The 20,089-nt window shown below is 48.5% G+C and overlaps 1 protein-coding gene across 2 annotated transcripts in view; it reads left to right on the top strand.

The window, feature by feature from the left end:
* Positions 1-1,189: 1,189 nt before the first annotated feature.
* The window catches only part of Pdzd2 (PDZ domain containing 2), a 386,938-nt gene continuing 368,038 nt past the window's right edge, over positions 1,190-20,089 (top strand). For both annotated transcript variants that reach the window (NM_022940.2, XM_087632881.1), the window contains 1 exon segment: positions 1,190-1,459. The gene's annotated coding sequence lies outside the window, so the exon portion shown is untranslated.

Genomic DNA, 20,089 nt, shown 5'->3' with positions numbered 1-20,089 from the left:
ACCCCGACAACTTGCTGAAAATGCTCTCTAGAAACGCCTTGGGTCTACTCTGGTCACTGGTGCTGAGGGACGCTCTGCGAGGGCTGAAGGTGACGTATGTCTATCTGCTCTTCCAAGAGAGCAGATCTTAACGCTTTGCTGAACAAATCTAGAGCCCAGCCACGCTCCACCATATCCCCATCTCCCTCAAAGCAAAGATTTCCAATTACTGCTCTGCAGAAAATGTCAAAAGCATTTATTCAACAACTCATGATCCCGAGGTTTGTAATTTTTCGTATGTTTTTACCCTTATCTGCCAGCACTTGAAAAAGACCAGCCTTTTCCTCTCAAGAGAGCTTAATTTGCAGAGCCGTGCAGTCTCCCTATTATGTTCTTATCGTCCTCTCCCTGTGGTAGGCAGAATGACAAGGATGACAAAAAAAGGAACCAAAAATATTTGAAGGCTTCCTGAAATCCATGGGATGACGCATCCAAAAAGCCAGAGGCTCCCGTTCTCCCAGTGACCTGGAATAAAACGGAGGGCAGTTGGCCTTAGCTCTTGAGGTCCACTCAGCAGGAGGTCCATAAGATCCAAATCCTGCATCCTGGGGCCCATGGAATTTCCTCTAGCGGCTTAATTGAAGGATTAACAGCTCTGGGGTTCTTAAGACGCAAAGAGGTTCTCTCTCCCAAGGAATGCTCAGACTAATACTATATTAAGTATTGGTATCCTAAGGGCTAGAGGCCAGGGAAGGTTGGGGTGGATGGTGGCTCTTCTCCAGTCTCCCTGGGCCTCCCCAGGCCCTGAAAAGGCAATAGACATTTTTCTCCGCTATGTGCTACTACGTGCTATGCAAAAGCAAATTAAGCCTCCTAGCTCTGGTTCTTCCACCTAGATGGCGCCCCAAGCCCTGCCTACATGGCAGCTCTGAGCCGCAGTCTCCCTGGATCGGTTCCTCCCAGGATCCCCAGGAAGCGGGCGCACCAGGACTGCTGTTTCCCTGGGAGAGCGGTCCTCCCGGCTCCGGGGCTTGCTCGGGGGGAATCCCCGCCCACCTTGTCATTCCTGCAGGGGAATCCCCGCCCCCTGGGCCTGTCACTCCGGGAAGGTAGTTCCCGCCCCTCGAATCCAGCAGAGGGAAGGAATCCCCGCCCATTCTGGAGGCTCGGAGCATCCCTGCGCTGCGCTGCGCTGCGCAGCGAGCAGCTCACTCCCAGCGCCAGTGCGTGCTGGCGGCGGGCAGTGGGACGCGGCGGGGCGGCTGCTGCGGGCGCCTTCCAAGCGCCCGACCGATCTCAAGACGCTCGGGATTGCGCCTACCGCGGCAACCGGCGAACCCCTGCGGCGCAGCTTCTCCGGGCAGGCGCGGCGGCGGCACCGGTGGTGGAAGGGGCGGCGGTAGCTGCGCGGGCACCGCCGGGCGGCGCCTGAGTCTGGACGCGCCAGGAGCGGCTCGAGCCTCCGCCGATCCACGAACAGGTGAAGAGACCTGGTGCTACGGTCGCCACGGGGGTGGGGCTTCGGGTGGGCTCTCGGGGTAGCGGAGCTCGTAACCCCAGGACGGTGTGCTCTGGAGAAAGTTCAGTGACAATCGGGTGCGGGAATCCCAGTCCAAGCAAAGCGGTGAGTGAGGGCACCCAAGTGGGATCCCACGTTGGGTGGCACAAACTCCTCTTCCTTCTGGTGGGAGGTAAGAGGGGCACAGTGGAGCAGAGAGGTTGGGCGGAGCGAGACAAGAGACAGGAATAACCGGAGGCTCATTGCCTGGGACGCCTAAATCGGGCCAAGAGTCCTTAACCTAGTGTGTTGGTTTGTCTCCCTACCTTAGCCACTGTTTTAAGGACCATCCTCCTGCGCTTCGTCTCTCGCTAATCCCCTACCCACTAAGAGGCGCGAGAAAGAGTCTGCATGAAGAGTAAGGGCATCTTTGGGGTTTTAATGTCATCTGCTAGGGAGATAAGGGATGTTCCAGTAGGAAAGTATTTCTTCCTGAAGTCCACTCCCCTTCAGCCCCCTGCCCGCCTTCCCCATGAAGCACAAGACTGAATTGGGGGGAGGGGGGCGGGACGAAGGATCTAGGACCCTGGACAGAAGTTTACCTGCTGCCTACCTTTGGCAGCCCTGCTCTATGCATAGATCTTGATAAGGAACACTGAAGTCACACCAGGTCTGGCATGTGCTGGTGGCAGACACTGGAAAGACAGACACCGGGGCATTCCAGAGTCCAGAGCATATACTGGGACTGGAGGTTGAGCATTGTGGAGGCCTAAGCTCGGTTTTGCCTCTTACACGTCTTTTGCTTGACAAGTCACGATGAGGCTCCTGCAGGTAAGTGATTGCGGAGTGACGAAAGAAAGTGAGCTCCTCTTGCAGACACACCCCTGAATCTTCAGGGCACTTCTCTGACTGGGGGGGGGGGGTCTCCCACACTCATCTCTGCTCCCGGCTTGGGGGGGGTAGGTCTCCACTGTTTCTACTGGGTCAGCTTTTTCTGGCCCGTGACTTCTGGGTGGGAGCCAGGTAGGTACATGCTGGCAGGTGTGGTGTGGGAGGGCTGCTTGTGAGGGTGGAATTAATATCTCAGAGCACACCCCTGGCTGTGGGTGGTTGTTCTGGCTACATGAATTTCTTCTTCCACTAGGATGAGCCAGGAACTGCTGCTACTATAAAAGCTACACCACGGTGTGAGCTTGTGCACCGTGTTTCGGGGTAGGAGTCATGGGGTGGTAGGTGTTAGGAGAGGAGAGTCGGAACCATGTGAGGTCTATAAATGCGTCCCCCTTGGCACAGTTAATAAGCGCCTGGAAAAATATTGAATCACGCTTTAAATCTATCACTGAAATTGATTTTTGGATGCACTTACAGCAGTTTACTATTTAAGGAAACGTATGATAATTCCTCTATTCATTTCAGTCATTTGGAGCACCTGTGGTTTGCTGGGTCTAGGGGTTCCAGGGAGAAGTGCGTAGAGGATCTGTCCTTGCTGTCAAGCGTTTCAGTGTAGCAAGAAAGCCCTCTCTGGAAAGCGATGATACAAGCTAGTGCCTTTCTGGCCTTAATGTAAATTCCCGATGTTTAGTGTGTGAAGGAATAAAGGCATAATTAAATGACTAATTTAAGTATGTTCCAAATGAAATATCTCAGGGGTATGGAGGAGAACAAAGCCCCCTTATCACTGTGGGGATCGGAGAGCTTTGTGGAGGAGCACCTAGGGGAGGAAGTGTGTGCTGAAAGGTGGATCCTGTCTTAGGATTCTTCCGTGGCATCAGAGGCTGAGCTTTGACCCACATGAATCTAGTTTTCCAGACAGTTGGGAAATATTTGGGACTTTTGAGCAAGGGTCTATCGTGATCAGGTATGTGCTTCCAGGCAATTCTTGTAGAAAGAACTGAGACGGGAGAGAGGAGAGACGGAGAGTCTAATGAGAAGATTCTTGTGGGTGATGGTAGGGGAGGCAGTGAAGGTCCAAGCTGGTGGATGGTAGTTTGTGAGGTAGAAAGGAAAGAGTCATCCACTGTGGGGGATGGGTGGGACTCAGAGAGCAGAGACAAAGCCCGCATGCTGGTTCTAACTACAAGTAGGTGAGCCAAGTTAGGGAGGCTGGGGTTTAACATCTGACAAGACAGCAGTCTGGAAAAACCTTCCAGACTTTACGTGTGTGTGTGTGTGTGTGTGTGTGTGTGTGTGTGTGTGTGTGTGTAGGCACATGTGGGTGAGTGTATGACTCAGGTGTAGAAGTGAGAGGACCATTCTGTGGAGTCAGTTCTTTACTTTGGCCACAGGTTCCTGGGACTAACCTCAGGTGGACAGGCTTGCAGAGCAAGGGCCCTTACCCAAGCCAGCCACCTAGCCAGCCCCCAGCCTTCTTTTTCTCACTACTTCCTGTAAAACTTGTCAAGACCCTGGGGACTTATGGAGTAAGCTTCAAACCTAGCCAACTGTACATTTCTCTCTTGTCACATTATCCAGTACATATACCTACACACATGAGAGAGACAGACACACAAAGAGACATACACACAGAGACACGCATAGAGAGAAAAAGACAGACATACACATAGACACACAAAGAACAAACACACAGAGATACAAAGAGGGTCTGTCTTAGTTAGGGTTTTACTGCTATGAATAGACACCATGACCAAGGCAACTCATAAGGATAACATTTAATTAGGTTCAGAGGTTCAGTCCATTATCATCAAGGCGGGACCATGGCAGCATCCAGGCAGACATAGTGTAGGAAGAGCTGAAAGTTCTGCATCTTCATCTGAAGGTGGCTAGTGGAAGACTAACTTCCAGGCAGCTAGGATGTGGGTCATAAAGCCCACGCCCACAGTGACACACCCATTCCAACAAGGCCACACCTACTCCAACAGAGCCATTTCTTGGGCCAAGCATATATGAACCATCAGAGTCACATACATGCACAAGAAAGAGACATACACAGAGACACAGAGAGAAAGAGACGGACATACACAGACACACAGAGAGATACATACGAAGAACTACACAGATTCAGAGAGGGTCACATACACACACAAAGACACATACACACAGAAGAGAGAGAGACATATACAGAGACACGGAAAAAAAGAGAGAGACTCACAGAGAGACACACAAACATATAGACACACAAAACCATACACACAGAGAAAGACATGTAGACACACAAAGACACACACACACATACACACCACACCACACCCACCACACCACAGATGAGTCCAGGAATAGTCTTTCCTTCACTGCTATGGTGGCTGCCTTTCAAAGCTGTTTTCTCTGGGTGGTGAATCCTGGAATATCCTTTCTTCTCTGATGATCCTGACAAACCTCTTCTTCATTAAGATCGAGCTACAGGGCCTCCTCTCTGACTCTGCCCCCATTCCTGGGAGACCTTATGGTGCTTCTTCCTTCTCTGCCTGCTCTCTGCAGAGCCTGAGGATCTGTTCATCAGGCTGCCCTGCTGTTTCTCTAAGACTTCCCACACTAGACCTGGAACAGTGGCCTCAGGCTAGACCATGAAAGAATCCAGGGGAACTACCCCAGGCTGAATACACTCTAGGGTCTCTAAACCCTGAGTGGGAGCTCCTAGTGGGCTGGCAAGAGAATGGCATAAATGCTCCCTTGACCTAGATCACATGAGCCTGGGTGAGTCATATCTTGGTGGAGGGGGCATCCTCATCTAAAGGTGGCCCAGGTCTGGGTCCACCAATCATAAGGGGAAAAAGTATCTCAAAGGAGGGCCCACTGAAGATCACAGCCAAACCCAAGAGGAGGCTGAATCTCTTGGAGATTTTCTTCTGGCTTTAGCAATGTCCCCAGAGCGCCCAGTAGGAGGCTGAGCACAGCATGTTGCTGGTATTGGAAAAGCCTATGTGAGGGAAACCGATGCCCAGAGACATGGAAAGGAAAGGCCACCACAGAGGCTGAGAGCAGTCTAAAGCAGCGTTTTCAACCTTCCGGTCTCAAACCCTGTGGGGGTTGAACGACTTTTTCCCAAGGGCCACCTGAGACCATCAGAAAACACAGATACTTACATTAACATTCATAACAGTAGCAAAAGTACAGTTACGAAGTAGCAGCAAAAATAATTTTATGGTTGGGGCGGTGTCACTATAACATGAGGAACTGTATTAATGGGTTGCAGTGTTAGGAAGATTGAGAGCCACTGATGTACAGAATGGTCACTGAGCTTGCAAAAGAACATGATTGATAGGTAGTGAAAGTAGGCCTACCAAGTGTCAGTTTCACTGAGGCGAGCTTGGCGCAGGTAGTGGTACTTAAGGAAGGTATATGCAGGACGAGGTCCCAGGTCCCCTCCTCAGGCATGTTTGGAAAGCAACCAAAAACTGGGAGTGAATGGAAAACACAAAGAAGGGATGTTTGGGGAGGTTGAGTCTGGAGACAATCGAGAACATGCACAAGGAAAGAAAATGGCTATCATCTGTCTTCTCTGTGAGGAGAGAGGCAGAGGTTGGGGGAGCACTGGAAAGAACAGGTTGCAGTGCCCCAGCCAGGAGAATAGTGGAATCAATCCTCAGTGATGCTGGAGGGATGCTGAGAGCTGCTATGACACCTGGTTAGGCCGAGAGGGCTTGAAAGGGAGGAACTGTGTGTGCTACCACAGCCAGCCCTGGGAGGTGATCCTGGTTCTCTCTGAGGCAGCTAAGGAGAAGGAATCCTAAATTGGAGGGGGCTTGGCTGGAATTTCAGCAATGCAGAGAACTCCACACCATTGGAATTTTGGAGTAGCTCCTTCACAGCTGTTTTCAAGAGGTGTACAAAGAAGTACTGAGGTGTGCAAGTCCCCAGATGGTGGCCTCCGGTACGCCCTGGGCCCTTTGGAACAGCTTGGTTAGAGGGGAATACATCTCTCTCCAAAATCCTCTCCATTCCCACTGAACGTATTCGGAGGAGGTTTTCTGTTTTTGTTTTGAAAGATTTATTTGTTTGTTTGTTTGTTTGTTTTTATTTATATAAGTGCACTGTAGCTCTCTTCACACACACCAGAAGAGGGCATCAGATCCCGTTACAGATGGTTGTGAGCCACCATGTGGTTGCTGCGGATTGAACTCAGGACCTCTGGTGGACCAGTCAGTGCTCTTAACCGATAATCTCTCCAGCCTCCCTGGAGGAGCTTTCCTTCCCTGACGGATGAAGCGCTTTAGGTTGCCCTGCGCTGTCTGCCCTCCCAATGTCCTAATCTTAAGGAACCATTTGGGATGCCTGCCTTTTTATCTGCCGCCTTACAGCAGTGGCTCCATGATGTCCCCCTTGAGCAAAGGTCCAGCTGCTGGGCTTAAGCAAGGGTGATCTGCCCTGTCCCCTGTGATCTGGAGGGGGATAATGCATCCCTCCCAGTTCCTGGGGCCCAGGAAAGAAAGAGTAGTGCCCTCCGTCCCCCAGCGGGAGCTAGAACTGTAGCACACCCTTGCTTGATCAGAAAACTCTTGTCAATTCCAAAGCAAGTAGGCCAGATGCAGGGAGATGGAGAAGTAAGCAAGCGTCGCACACCTCGCTTTTAGTAATGGATCTCTGACTGCACACAGAGAGATGAAATAAATATTCTTAGTGATTAGTGAAGACGGGGAGAAATGGAGCACTTAACTTTATTTACTAAACACTCCCAAGATGTACCCCGAACTAATTTAACTCTGGGAGAAATGTGAAGAGTGCTTCTTAAGGAAATAGAAGCCTTGATTTTTTTTTTTCTCTCATTCTTTATTTTCTACCTGGATTGTTCATGCCTGGCTCATGTTGCTCTTTGGGTTTATGCATTAGTCGCACATTAAAAGATATGTATTTTATGATATTCTAAAACTTTAAAATCCTTGGATTGGTGAAATGAGGCGGGGGTGGGGTGGGGTTAGAGTTCGGTTCAGGGTTGATAGACGTTTGAAGCCAGGCAGGTCATGTGATCTAGTCTGACTGAACTAAAGGGGTCTATAATCTGTTGACAAATGTGCTCTCAGAGAACACCATGTGTTTACAGCCTGTCCCCACTCAATGGTCGCAGAGGCTCCTTGTGCTGTGCTAAGGAATCGGCTGGCTTAGGTGCAGGTGTGCACACAAGACATAGGTGCCTTTGTTGCCCTGGGAAGAGACCAACCTGGGGGCTTTATCTCTCTCAGATGTCAGGTGACACTGTCTGCATCTGACCCAGCCCCCCACCCCATCAGGTCCTGGATGGTCCCTGCTTTTGCTACCTCTTTGAATACATCAAGAGTGAGTAGCTGGCTAGAAACTTGCAGACAATAAAAAACAAAACAAACCCCGTAAGATTCCTAACTCTTTCTAACAGTCTAACGAAATCAGAGAGTAGTGAACATCTGGCCCCAGAAGCCTTCCTCAGGTTGTTTGTTTGGAGGTGATCTTTTTCTCTGTGACTCAAAAGTACTTTTAGAACATGGAGGTTTGGGGGAAGCAGGGATGGGGAACCACTGTGTACAATGTGAACTTATTTCGCACAGATAATTTCCGCAAGTTTTGAGTGGGATAATAGTAAAAATGTGGCGAAATTCGTCAGGAGCAGCTGGAAGTGTCTGCATCCCTCCAGAAGGATAAAAAGGAATCACAAACTCCACAAATCCTTGAACAGGATAATCTGCCGCTCCCTTGCCTAAAGGTTGACATAAACTGAGGCCTTCTCGGGTAGGATCTATGCTGGATTGACAGCTTCCTGGGCAGAAAGCCTCTGTGGCATGTTTGTCCTTTATAGAGGATCCCAGACTGGGTCCTCTGAGGTGTTTAGCAGGAGTGGGAATGGAGTTGAGCAGATCTGTTCCTGGGCTCATTTTTATCAGTGCTTGGGCATCTCTAGGACCTGGACTTTGGAAGTACTGGCTGGCTTCACTCTGTTACCTCAACAGAACCATCCAAACTAAAACACGAGTCCCCTGTCGTTCTGACCTCGGAAGAGTGATCGTCCTGCTTTGCTAAAAATAAAGATGGTGTTCGGATCATGCCAAAGGGAATTCCTACCGTGAGCAGGGACATACTCAATGCTGTGTAAATCCAAAGTCAGTTCCTGGCTGGCACCTGCTCACTAAGGCACTGAATTGAGCTGGGAGGAGGTAAGCAAGAGGTCAATTTTGGAGGCCGGTATTCTCAGTGAGGGAAAGGAAGGCGGGGAATCAGGCTTCTGTGTAGGGGCAGTTTCTGGGCATCAGGAGGACGCTCACGGGAGGGGACCTGCTCAACTACAGTTGCCCTAGGAGATGTAAGAATTCCTCAGCAGGGAGACAGAATAAACAGCAACTTGTGACTCTTCACCAAAGGCCAGCCTGGCTCAGCCTGTTTAAATATGCTGGGTTATTACCGTGATTCTGATGTTCTACACAATGCTCTTCCTGGAGAGCAGACTGACAAGTGCTTTTTAAGTTAACTGTAACATCTTGGACTGGCATGAGCATGTTTGAATACCCAATAACGCAGCCTCCCTTGAAGAGTTCCGGTGACGCAGCCACCAGAAGTGTCTTCACAAGCTGCCCCTCTGTATAGCGAACAGTAGGTGTCTCCTCACAGGATTCAGGTTGGCAGGAAAGTGAACACACCCAATCAGCAACTCTTCCCAAGTGTTCCAGCACTACCGTCTCTGCGCCCAAGAAGATCAAAATGGAGCCAAGGTTAATGAGACAAGACGGCAATAAACTCTGCCTCTGTGTGTTGGCCAATAGACACTTAATGACATATATGATTCCAGCTGTGTTTCAGTTCATTCCCAATGCCCTCTCCACCACGTCCCTGTGCCCTGTCCCATTTGGCACAGTGTATTTTATAGAGATTTGGGTAAAACTAGATTGTGCTATATGGGTCTCTGGGTAAGGAAATTAACTTTCAAGGCTAAAGCAGCCATGCAGATATTATTACAAAGTCACTCAGCATGCCGAATCGACCCGGCTCTCCCCCCACGGTTTCCTCAACCCACTCTCCACTCCTACCCTGCCCTGGCCATTGTTATTCCCAATATCATTAGGCTCAAAGAAGAAACAGCTGTCCCCACTGTCCCTGGAAAATAGGCTCCGAGCGTCTTCATCAGCATGGGTTCTCATGAGAGAGCAGGCAGTAAGACAGCGTGAAGAAAGGAATGTGCCGGAAAAGATTGTATTCACCCCTCTCTGGATCTAATACTGATGGCAGAAACCCTGGGCAGATGTAAAGCTGATTGATTGCTCTATTGGCGACTGCTGTGGGGCAGCAGTCAGCAAGTTTTGGCACCAGAGAGACACACCTGGTGCATGAACGCTCCTCTACCACTTGGTCCCTCACCTGCTCAGTTTCTTGGACGCCATCTTTACCTTGAGCATGAGCATATCCTAAGACGAGCTGTGATCCTGCTCTTCAGGATCTGGCATGGTAAAAATTAAGGTGATTCTAATGTTCACTTTTGGCAAGCCCTGTGATAGACATGTTATAACATTTTGACTTATTCAATTCATACTAATCCAGTGAGGTGTATCCTTTTACTGCTCTGAGGGCTGCCAGCACAAATTAACACAAGCTTGGTGCCTTAAAACAGCAGAGACACATTCTCTCGTGGTTCTGGGGGTTAGAAGTCTGAGATCAAGCTTCTTGGCAGGGTTGTGTTCCTGCCAAAGGCTTCAAATTGGGAGAACGCCTCACCTCTTCCAGCTTCTGTTGACATCTCTTAAGGCTGTGTTACCCCATTATCTGCCACTGTCACCACATGGCAACCTCCTGTGTGTGTGTTTGTATCTTTTCCAAGGACACTTGAGATTGAATTTGGTGACAATCAGATTGTATTAGTTAAGATTCCATAGAGGAACAGAACTCTCTCTCTCTCTCTCTCTCTCTCTCTCTCTGTGTGTGTGTGTGTGTGTGTGTGTGTGTGTGTGTGTGTGTAGTATGTTTCTTAGATTGGCTTATACAACACCACAACCTGGTAGTCTATCGATGGCTGTCTTTGCAGTGGAGAGGTTGAGGACTATTGAGATTCAATGGCTATTCAGTCCACAAAGCTGGATGCCTTAACAGTCCCAACCTAGTGGGAGTGTCTGGAGGATTACTGAAGAGCCACTGGCCATCTTCAGTCCACACTGGAAACCAGAAAGGGCTAGCTTCTGATATCAGCAAAGGAATGTTAGCATGGGCTTCTCCATGAGCTCAGAACCATCTGTAACTCCAGTTTCAAGGGATCTGATGTCCTTCTCTGGCCTCTCAGGGCACCAGGCATGCACATGGCACAGGGGCATACATGTATAGACAAAACACTCATATATATACATCAAATAATAAAAACTAAAAGGACAATCTTTGACACATCATCAAATCATGTCACTTCCTAGCTTAAGACTGGGGATTTCTCACTGTTTGAACAGGATCAATGGTAATGACTGTTACCACCCATTGTCTTCTGTCTGTGCCTAACTTCTGTCCTTTCAGTTCTGGAACCTACCATGTCCCATCATGCACTGTGCCCTTCTACTTTTCAAAGCTTCTTCCCTAAGATCTTCACAAGTCTGTTGTATAAGATGGGACCTCCTGGGGCTCCATACATGATTCCTGTTTGAAACATAGCCTTGATTTTTTTTTCTGCTTATTTTCTGTATCACCTCTTGGAGTACAAACTTCCTTAAAGCAAAGACCTTTCTTTGTTCATGAATCCTAAGTGCCAGCAGCAGTCCTGCCATAGAGACATTTATGCCCATTGGAGCTGTCTTTCCATCCTTACCACGCTCTCAATTGTCGAACACGTGAAACACTTAAGTGTCCTCAGTCTCAGGAAGATTAAGTGACAGGAGACCACAGACATGTCCTCTTAGATTGCCATCTAGATCCCCGTGTCTCCTAAGCCGGAGGCCTCAGCCATATTCTACACATAAGTCTCTGAGAAGCAGGGCTGGCCCGGGATCCTGGCAGTCCCTCCAGACTTCCAAGCTTCCTAAAAGTTCATTTCCTGTCACAGATGGTTAATACACAGGGAAGAAGTCTCAAGCTCAGATTCTCAGTTTCTCTGAGAAGTTGGCCTGAAACGTAAGCCCCAGAAGCAGAGAAGTTAATTTTGCTTTCTCTCAAGACTTTTGGGCTCAAGACTTTTTTCTGAGCCATTGTGAGACTTGATGGATTAAAATGCCTTCCTTGAAGCCTTACTGGGAAGGGAGAGATGACCAGGAGGGATCCTTACATCCAGTGGTGTTGTGTGTCAGCATCCTGAGCTCAAGAGGCTGCAAAGGAGCTGGAGAGCTCAGAAGCCTGGGGGGAGGGGGTGTTGGAATCCGGGCTGTCCCAGTTTCTCAGAGGCTCCGTGTAGACCATGGATGAGAACTTGGGCTTAGGTGACAGTTGATTTAGAAGAGGCTCAGAGGTCTTCGTTGGTCTGATTGGAGGACTTTGTTGGTCTGGTTTTCCTTACGCATCAGCATTTTTCTGTATTTTTGGAGTTTTGCGGCCCCTACATCTCTTCCCAGATGAGGGAGCCCTGGGTGATTGCGTAGACTTCACCTGTAGGTTGGTAGACAAGGACAACTTACTTTGTGGAGCCTTGCTACAAGGCTGGTCCCTCTTTCATCAGCTTTGGACTAGTCATGGAAGAAGCCAAGAACAACACATTCTTACCAGGTAAGAAAGCAGTTACCCTCACCCCCTTTTTTGTTGACTCTTTCTCTCTCCTTTCTTTTTCCCCTTTTCCCTTCCTTCCTTTCTTTCCTCTCAGTTTCTCCCCTTCCTTCCTTCCTTCCTTCCTTCCTTCCTTCCTTCCTTCCTTCCTTCCTTCCTTCCTTCCTTCCACAGAGTCTTGCCTTGCTGCCAAAGCTGGTTTTGAACTCTTAGGCTCAAGTGCTTGTTGCCCCAGCCTTGTGAGTTGCTAGGATAACAGGCCTGACATGCTGTGCTCAGTTTAGACTTCCACTTAAAAACAAGGCCAATCTCGAAAATTACATCAGCATGCCAGTAAGTAAACATCAACACTGGGAGTGGGGAGGAAACCCTACTCTTTCAGGCAAACAGTAACTGTAATTGTAAGCATGTCCAAGACCCATAAGTATTGGTTGGGCTTTCCTCATGGAGAGGGCTACAGCAGCGGATCAGGACTTGTGGCAGATATAACCGCTTTCCTGTGGGAAGGCAGAACCCTGGCTCCGGGATACATCATGCACCCCACCTCTGCTGTCGGAAGTAGGATTTGCTATGGTAACCAGAGCTTGCCTGAGGGTTGTGCATGTAAAGTGCCACTCATTGGTAGGACCCTTTATTTTTAGCATCGACCAAAGAAGAGCTGCTCATTGTTCCTGTTAACAGGCAGGTGGGTAGGCACAGCGGAGCCAGGATGAATTTCATGTGCTGTTCTCATGTGGAATGGTACCGCCTACCACAGTTCTCACTTGGTGGATCGCGGTGTGCTTCTGGAATTCCGTTGGTTCAGATCCTCGCTGGAACCTGCAGGCTAGGATAGTTGGACTTACTATTTTTTTTTAATAACATGTTCTCAACTGCTGTTCCCGATCTGCGTCTTGGCACAGCATGCCAATTTTATAACTGCCGAGGTCCTGCAGCTAGGAGGAGGGTAGCTGCCCATAAAATCATTGAATGCTGGGAAAGCACAGCAAACATTTGGAGGAGGTAGCATTTTCCCTCTCAACATGATGCCCAGTTTTCTCTTAGGGCTTACCTTCTTGTCCTTGATGCCCTCAAGCCAACTTTTTCTACTTTCTTTTCATTCGGCTAATATTTATTTAATGCATGACACATAAAGAAATGTTACATATGCCTCCCGTTCTGTACATGGACGAAATAAATGGAAGTCAGATTTCTTTGAATTATCGAATATGTTAAAGTACTCAGCCTCCTGGAAAGATTGGCAAGAGAGAAAGTGGTGCTTTTCAGGCCCTTCCTTCCCTTACGGCCTGCACTCGCTCCCTGGACCATCACTTCCTCTGATGCCTAACTAGTACTGTCCACTCCCTGTGTCTTTCCCTGCCTTCATAGCCCAAACTTTCTATACCAAGTAAGTTTTTTCTTGCCCTTGTATCCCGCCTGGTCTAGAAGGAGAAAAGAAAATGCATCAAGAACATAGTATGACTTCCTATGTAGGTCTGCATCGCTATAATCCCAGCATGTGGGAGGAGGAGGAGGCATAAAAATGAAGGGTTAAAGGTTATCCTCAGCTACTGATTTTGAGGCTGAGCTGGATTGCATCAGACTCTGTCTTTTTTTTTTTTTTAAGAGTATAGTGAGTCCCCAAAACCTTATTTTCTGGGGACTTGAAGCTGGTTAGGATCCTTCTGGGTAGGGGATGGGAAGATGACTCAGTGAGTGAAGTGCTTGCTGTGCAGACATGGGGACCTGAGTTCGATCCCCCAGTGCCCACATAAAGGCTAAGCATAACTGTGAGTGCTGTAATTCCAACACTGGGTAAGCAGAGACAGGAAGAGTCCCTGGGGCTCACTGGCTATCCAGTTTAGCTAAAATGATGGTTTCCAAGCTCAGTGAGAGACTTCTCAAAAAATAAGGCTCGGACTGACAAGAAGGATATGCAGTGTCCACCCATTCCCCACACAAAGATCCTCCTTGCCATTTCGCAATGCATATGTAGACCTCAGTGAAATCTGGGTGGTTTGACCTGGATGTAAACTGTAGTCTACAGTGCAGTCACTGTTGGTCAGCATTGGTCAAAAGAGTAGAGCGGAAAGCTCATCAAAACATTGACCATAAGTCCAGTGAGATGGCTTGGCAGTAAAGACACTTGCCACCAAGCCTGACAACACAAGTTTGGTTCCCAGAACCCACCTAATGAAAGGAGAGAACTGGCTTCAATGGGCACACCAGGGCACATTCACGGCTGCACAAGCACACACCTCACACACACGTACACATGCATGCACACTCAAAGCCTAATTAAGAAAGACAAAAGAACCCAGACTATTTGCATGGCGTTGCTGAGACACAAGCATGCGTCAATACTGAGCCGTCATTCATTCTTTATGAAGCTTCTTTTAAGCGGAATGAAATTAGTGTCAGCTCTCATGTCTAAGGTGGTAGAGAAGAACGGGGCCGATGCTCACAGCTGGGCCACGAGGGTGCTGTAGTCCGAAGTGGCACTGCTCTGATATCCCAGCTGATGAGCCTTCTGATAAATGTGCCAGAGAAGCTACCCTGTCGTCAGCAGTCACTTTAAGTGGGGCAGGTCCCATTTTCCATGCTATCTATTGTAGATGATATTCCAAATGCCCTATGTGGATACGTGCACGGTTCTGTTTACTTAGTCACTACATTAGTTATCTCTTCTAGATCTAGTATGTGTGAACCCCTTAAGTCGCAGTAAGAAAGACTGGCATCCCATAAGCTGAGTCTAGAAGGCCGTGTGTTTTCCCATTGAAGCACATCTCCAGATGCATATAACCTGCTCTTCTGGAAGTTGCTAATGATGCCACATTTGCTAAATCCAGAGATAGCTCTGAGACCGGTGCTTGACCGCTCGACACATTTGACATGACCAGTGTAGCCTCTGCGGTGCTCTGGCTCTGAATGGCACCGTTTGCAGGCGTTCTTCTTTGCAAGCCAGCCAGCATTCGTTTTCATTGTCAAGATTGCCTCCTCACCCCACCCTTATCCCTCTGGTAATGCAGGGCAGTCCAAGACTGAACATTTGGGGTTTCTGTCTTCCATTTGACAGCTCTAAAGGGCACCCGGAAGTCAAGAATGCCCACCAGTACATCCTCCATCTTGTCCTGCTTCCATATGTAACTACTTAATCCATATGACCCATCCTCTTCCCTAGGAGCTCCACCTTCTCCTTCCTCTCCCATCCCCTTTCTTTTCTCCCCTCCCTCCCTTTTTCATTGTCTCGAGACAGTCTATGTAACCTCTGAACTCTTGGTCCTCCTCCCTCTACCTGCCCAGTACTGGGATTTTAGGTGTGTTCTTCTGTGCCTGTTAACCGTGGTACCAGGGATCAAACCCAGGGCTTTGCCATTAGATAAACTCTCTACCAACTGAGCTGAATTCCAAGCCCTTCCTCTCTCTGTCTCTCTCTGTCTCTGTCTCTGTCTCTGTCTCTGTCTCTCTGTCTCTCTCTCTCTGACACGTAGCCCAGGCTGGCCTCAAACTCAGGATTCTCCTGCTTCAGACTGGAATTAGAGGCATATGCCACCATGCTCAGCTCATGATATTTCTACACTTGGTCGTCTAAAGTCTATCTGGAAGCTAACCAGCTCTCAGCACTTTTCTCATCCAAGTTCTCCTTATCTCTCAACTGGGCTATTTTAGGAGACTCCCAGTCGCTGCTACTCCCCCCTCCCCATAGTCTATTCTCAATGGAGCATCCAGAATGATTCTAGTAAAAATATAAATCATTCCATGTCACTGCTCTGCTCAGAGTAAAAGTCTACTCACTACAGGGCCACCAGGCCCTCGCTGGTGCTTCCCCACTATGTCCCTCCCCTTTCTGGCTTTACCTGTTAACTCTTTCTGCCAGCTCTTGCCTCACTCGCAGGATTGTGCTTTAGGGCTATGATGCTGTTCTCTCTAGCATGTTCTTCTAGTGTATAGCTGAGTTCTCCCTCGCTTTCTCCAGGTTGATACAGATATCCATTGTTGAAGTCTTTTGTACCCACTCAGTGTTGTTGTGAGGTTGCCTGGCCTTCATTTCCTATATAAGTTTCTAACTTAATTGCCTTTTCTGCCTACTAATTGCAACGGAAGACCGATGATGTTATATTTTTGGAGGGGGGGTTCTGTTTCACTCATTGCTACATCACCAACCTTTAGGAAGATGCTTGGCTAGGAGCAGGCACTCAGGAAATATTAGTTGAAAGGATGAATTAGAATCAGTGGTGTTTTTAATTTAAATACTGGTGCTCCGGGGACTGTGGTTTAATTGGCACGAGGTACAACCCAAGCCCTGATCTTTCTTCAAGGCTCCCTAGGTGATTCCAATATGGAGCCCGGGTTGCCAACTACTTTTGTGATCTGAACTCTTTTTTTTTTTTTCTCCTTCTTGGAGTTTTACGTCTGTGACATATGCTGCTATATTCTTAGAAAATCCATTCATCTCGAAACGTAAATTGCAGTGAGTGGTTCTAATAAAACTGGCGCTGTGTAGGGTAGCATATTAGGGTTTTAATTGGAGCATCCTATTAAAGTGAGTGTTTTGCACATCCATCCCTGTATAACCTTGGCTGAACTTGGGCTGGGAGGAACGGGCCCTACATCACAGTGTTCTCAGGGAGCTTTCCAACTTAAGCTTAGACTTTTTTTTTAAGAGAAGGGAATTGATGCTGGCTATTTATAAACTCCATTTGCCCGAGTGAGCTCCCCACATTTTTAGCCCCTACCCCATGTCCACCTACCCACTGTCTAAGTTCTGTCACTCTCTTGAGGCTCAGGAGAAGGCGCATCTTCCTTTCTTCCCTGCCTGGCAGCTCCTTGTAACATGGCTGGCATCATCACATGGTACCCAGCTCCCACTGTACAGCAGGTGAGTCCCCACATCTTGTCTTCTGTTGTTCCCTTTCCTTCTTCCTCTCAGACTAGACCGTATTTTCTCTAGGGACACCAGGCCATTTTGTTGGACTTTTTTGAGTCCCTGGTGGTGGGCCGGAAGTAGATGCTGATGGATTGCTTAACCATTCCTGTTTACTGGATGGACAGCATTATCTAAGGAAGGTTGCCTGGGGGAAAGGATGCCACACCCTTCATGATGAGGGATTATCCCCTTCATTAGCACCCTGCCATTTCCCACTCTGGTTCATCATTGAGCTATATCATCCTTATTTTATCGTTTTTAAAAAAGATTATTCCTCTCTCATACAATACATCCCAACTGCAGCCTCCCCTCTCTCTGCTCCTCCCAGTCCCCCACCCCACCCCCAACCCACCTGGCACCACCCCTCTGCCCTAGATCCACTGTTCCTCCATTTCCCTTCAGAAAAGAGCAGGCCTCCCAGGGATATAAACAAACACGGTGTAACAGGATGCAATAAGACTGGGCACAAACCCTCATATCAAGGCTGGGCAAGGCAACCCAGTAGGAGGAAGAGGGTCCCGAGAGCAGGCAAAAGGAACTATATGTATGTATAAGGAACTATATTATATGTATCTAAACATACATGTAATGTGCATACACATACATTTCAGACCTCAGGATTTCAGTGTCTGAAAATCTACTCAAGAAAGCTCAAACAGCATCACATTTGGCCTCAATTCCAAAATCAGATGCAGAGGGATAGAACTGTAATTGCACTGTAGATCTGCTAAGAAGATTCTGCTAAACAGCTTAATGGAGGCATTGTTAGGCCATCCATCTAGTCTAAGCAGCTTTCTTTCCTTTTTTTTTATGCCGCATGCTTTAAGATTTATACTTATTTTATGTATGTGAGCGTTTTGTCTGCATGTATGTCTGCAAACCAAAAGAGGACCCGTGGAACTATAGTTGTAGATGGTTGTGAGCCACTATGGGGGTGCTGGGCATCGAACCCAAGACCTCTGGAAGAGCAGCTAGTGCTCTCAACCACAGAACAATCTCTCCCACCTCCTGGGTTACTTTTCAACTAGAGTCACATTATCTGGGTGACATTCTTCATTTCAATAGCCTGGGAGAGTAAGTAACCTGATATACTACGGTAGGAGGAAGGTCTGAAACTAAACCTTTAACACCTTTAAGTCCTTTTGAAGCCCTGGTTTAAGAGAAAGTGATATCTTGGTGAAGACAGGAAATGTTATAAAGCTATGAAATGCTGTAAAGCAATCTCAATTTGTTTGGTAGTGAATGAATAAGAAATGGCAAAGAAAGGGGAATTGTATCTTACCAAGGGGAAAGGTTAGCAGACCAGCTCATCCCAGGGGTGCTGTTGGTCCAGACTTTTCAGCTAGGGTTTGAATGACTGATACCTTTATCTTTTCATTGTTTTGTCTAAGACAGGGCCTTGCTGTGTAACCTAGGTTAGTCTCAAGCTTGCCATCCTCCTGCCTCTCCTATTGGAGTACTTGGATCACAAGCATGTGTCACTGTGCCCAGCCTTTGGGATAGCTTCACAGGCAGAATGCAGCAACAGGGCCTGGCCAGCAGTAGCCACAGAGGCAGGGGGAGATCTTTAGGTGACCAGCTGTGTACCCAAAAGGATGGAAGGATTGGCATCCACCCAGAGAGAGGGTTCCAGAGAACAAGACCCAGGCGCAGCTCTGGCACTGGTGTCACCCTCCTCCTCTTCCCACATTTTCACCAACAACCTGAAAAAAGGCGTGGGTGACATGTTTATCCCATTTGCTCATGACCCAGATCCGAGAAGCACAGTGACCTCATTTCGCTCTGGAATGGAAATGGAGGCCAAGCCTCACTGAAGTCAGCCAACGGCTCGGGTGAAGATCCTACACTCGGGCTGAGAAGACCAACTGCATTTATTGTGGGATGTCCAGGAGCCTGTCTGAACAGCAGCCAGTGTGGTGTGCCTCTTAAATGAGGTCAGTCCTAGGTGTGTGGGGCCAGGAACACAGCATGGAGTTCTACTGTAGTATTCTATATCCAGCCTGTGCTGCCCAGGGAGGCCTGAGGTAGAAGGCAACATATCCAGACAAAGGGCCCAAAGTAGAGGAGCCCAGTGGGAGAGAATTCCAGGAGAGAAACTGGCTGTCTTCCAGCTCCTTGCCCCTTCTCAGCCTGTGCCCCTGGGAACTGTCACTTCATCAGCTTCTTGGCTAGTGTCTCAAGTTTGCTCTCCCCTTCTCAATGTCCTCCAATGTCTCTACACTAAGTCTAGCCACTGTATTTTCTGCCCTTTCAGTCTGACTGCTAAGCATTCCTATGGAAGAAAAACAAAACAAGCAAGCAAACAAACCAGCGCCACCTAAGTTGGTTACGGGTGTGTGTGCCTGACATCCCAGCACTTGAGAGGCAGAGGCAGGAGGATCCCAACAGGTTCCAGGCTAGCCTGGGTCTCCAGACACCAGAAATCCAAACTAAAGCTGCTAGATCCATCCACCCAGTGACTTGTACTGGTGTAACTGTTGTAGCGTAAATCTCTAAACTCATCAGATGTACAGGCTGCTGTTGTAACTGGACAGTCTGCACCTGGACCACACCAGTTACTCTTGAGCATCCACCCTAACTCTTGCCCTCCCCTTCACCTCCTACCTTGCCTTTTAGAAAAGAGTGGTAGTGTGGCCTCTAGAGAGAGAAGCAATACAAATCTACTTCCCTCCCCCTCCCCCTCCCTTCCCCCTCCCCCTTCCCCACACCTCCACATCACAGACTGTGCACTTCCACACCCAGCCCAAGTGCCTGCTTTCCTATCTCCTTGCATCAGATCATGGTTTGGGCGGGGACAGAGTTGGGGGACTGTCTCCTCTGGCTTCACTCAGGATCACCGATGACGAGTATCTTTTTAGCCCTTCTGTATTGATGGGAATTTCCTTGGCCACCAACTCTTTAATTAAGACTGCTTTGCCCTGTATTCATAATCCCCAAGTCACTTGAAAAATTGGTCTCCCTTGGCTGTCCCTGAGTCCCCAGTCTCTCATTAATTCCTCGGTACTCTACAAGGCCTGGTTTCCAGCCCACACATTTGTGAAATGCCCTCACCACCTTGACCTGTAGGAACCAACCCCTCATGTACTACAGCCTCTCAACACCACCATCCGCCACGAGTCTCCATTCTC

The sequence above is a fragment of the Rattus norvegicus genome, chromosome 2, assembly GCF_021556685.1.
Source record: "Rattus norvegicus strain SHRSP/BbbUtx chromosome 2, alternate assembly SHRSP_T2T, whole genome shotgun sequence".
Classification (NCBI taxonomy): domain Eukaryota; kingdom Metazoa; phylum Chordata; class Mammalia; order Rodentia; family Muridae; genus Rattus; species Rattus norvegicus.
Note: the sequence above shows the minus strand (reverse complement) of the source record. Positions and strands in the feature narration are given on the sequence as shown.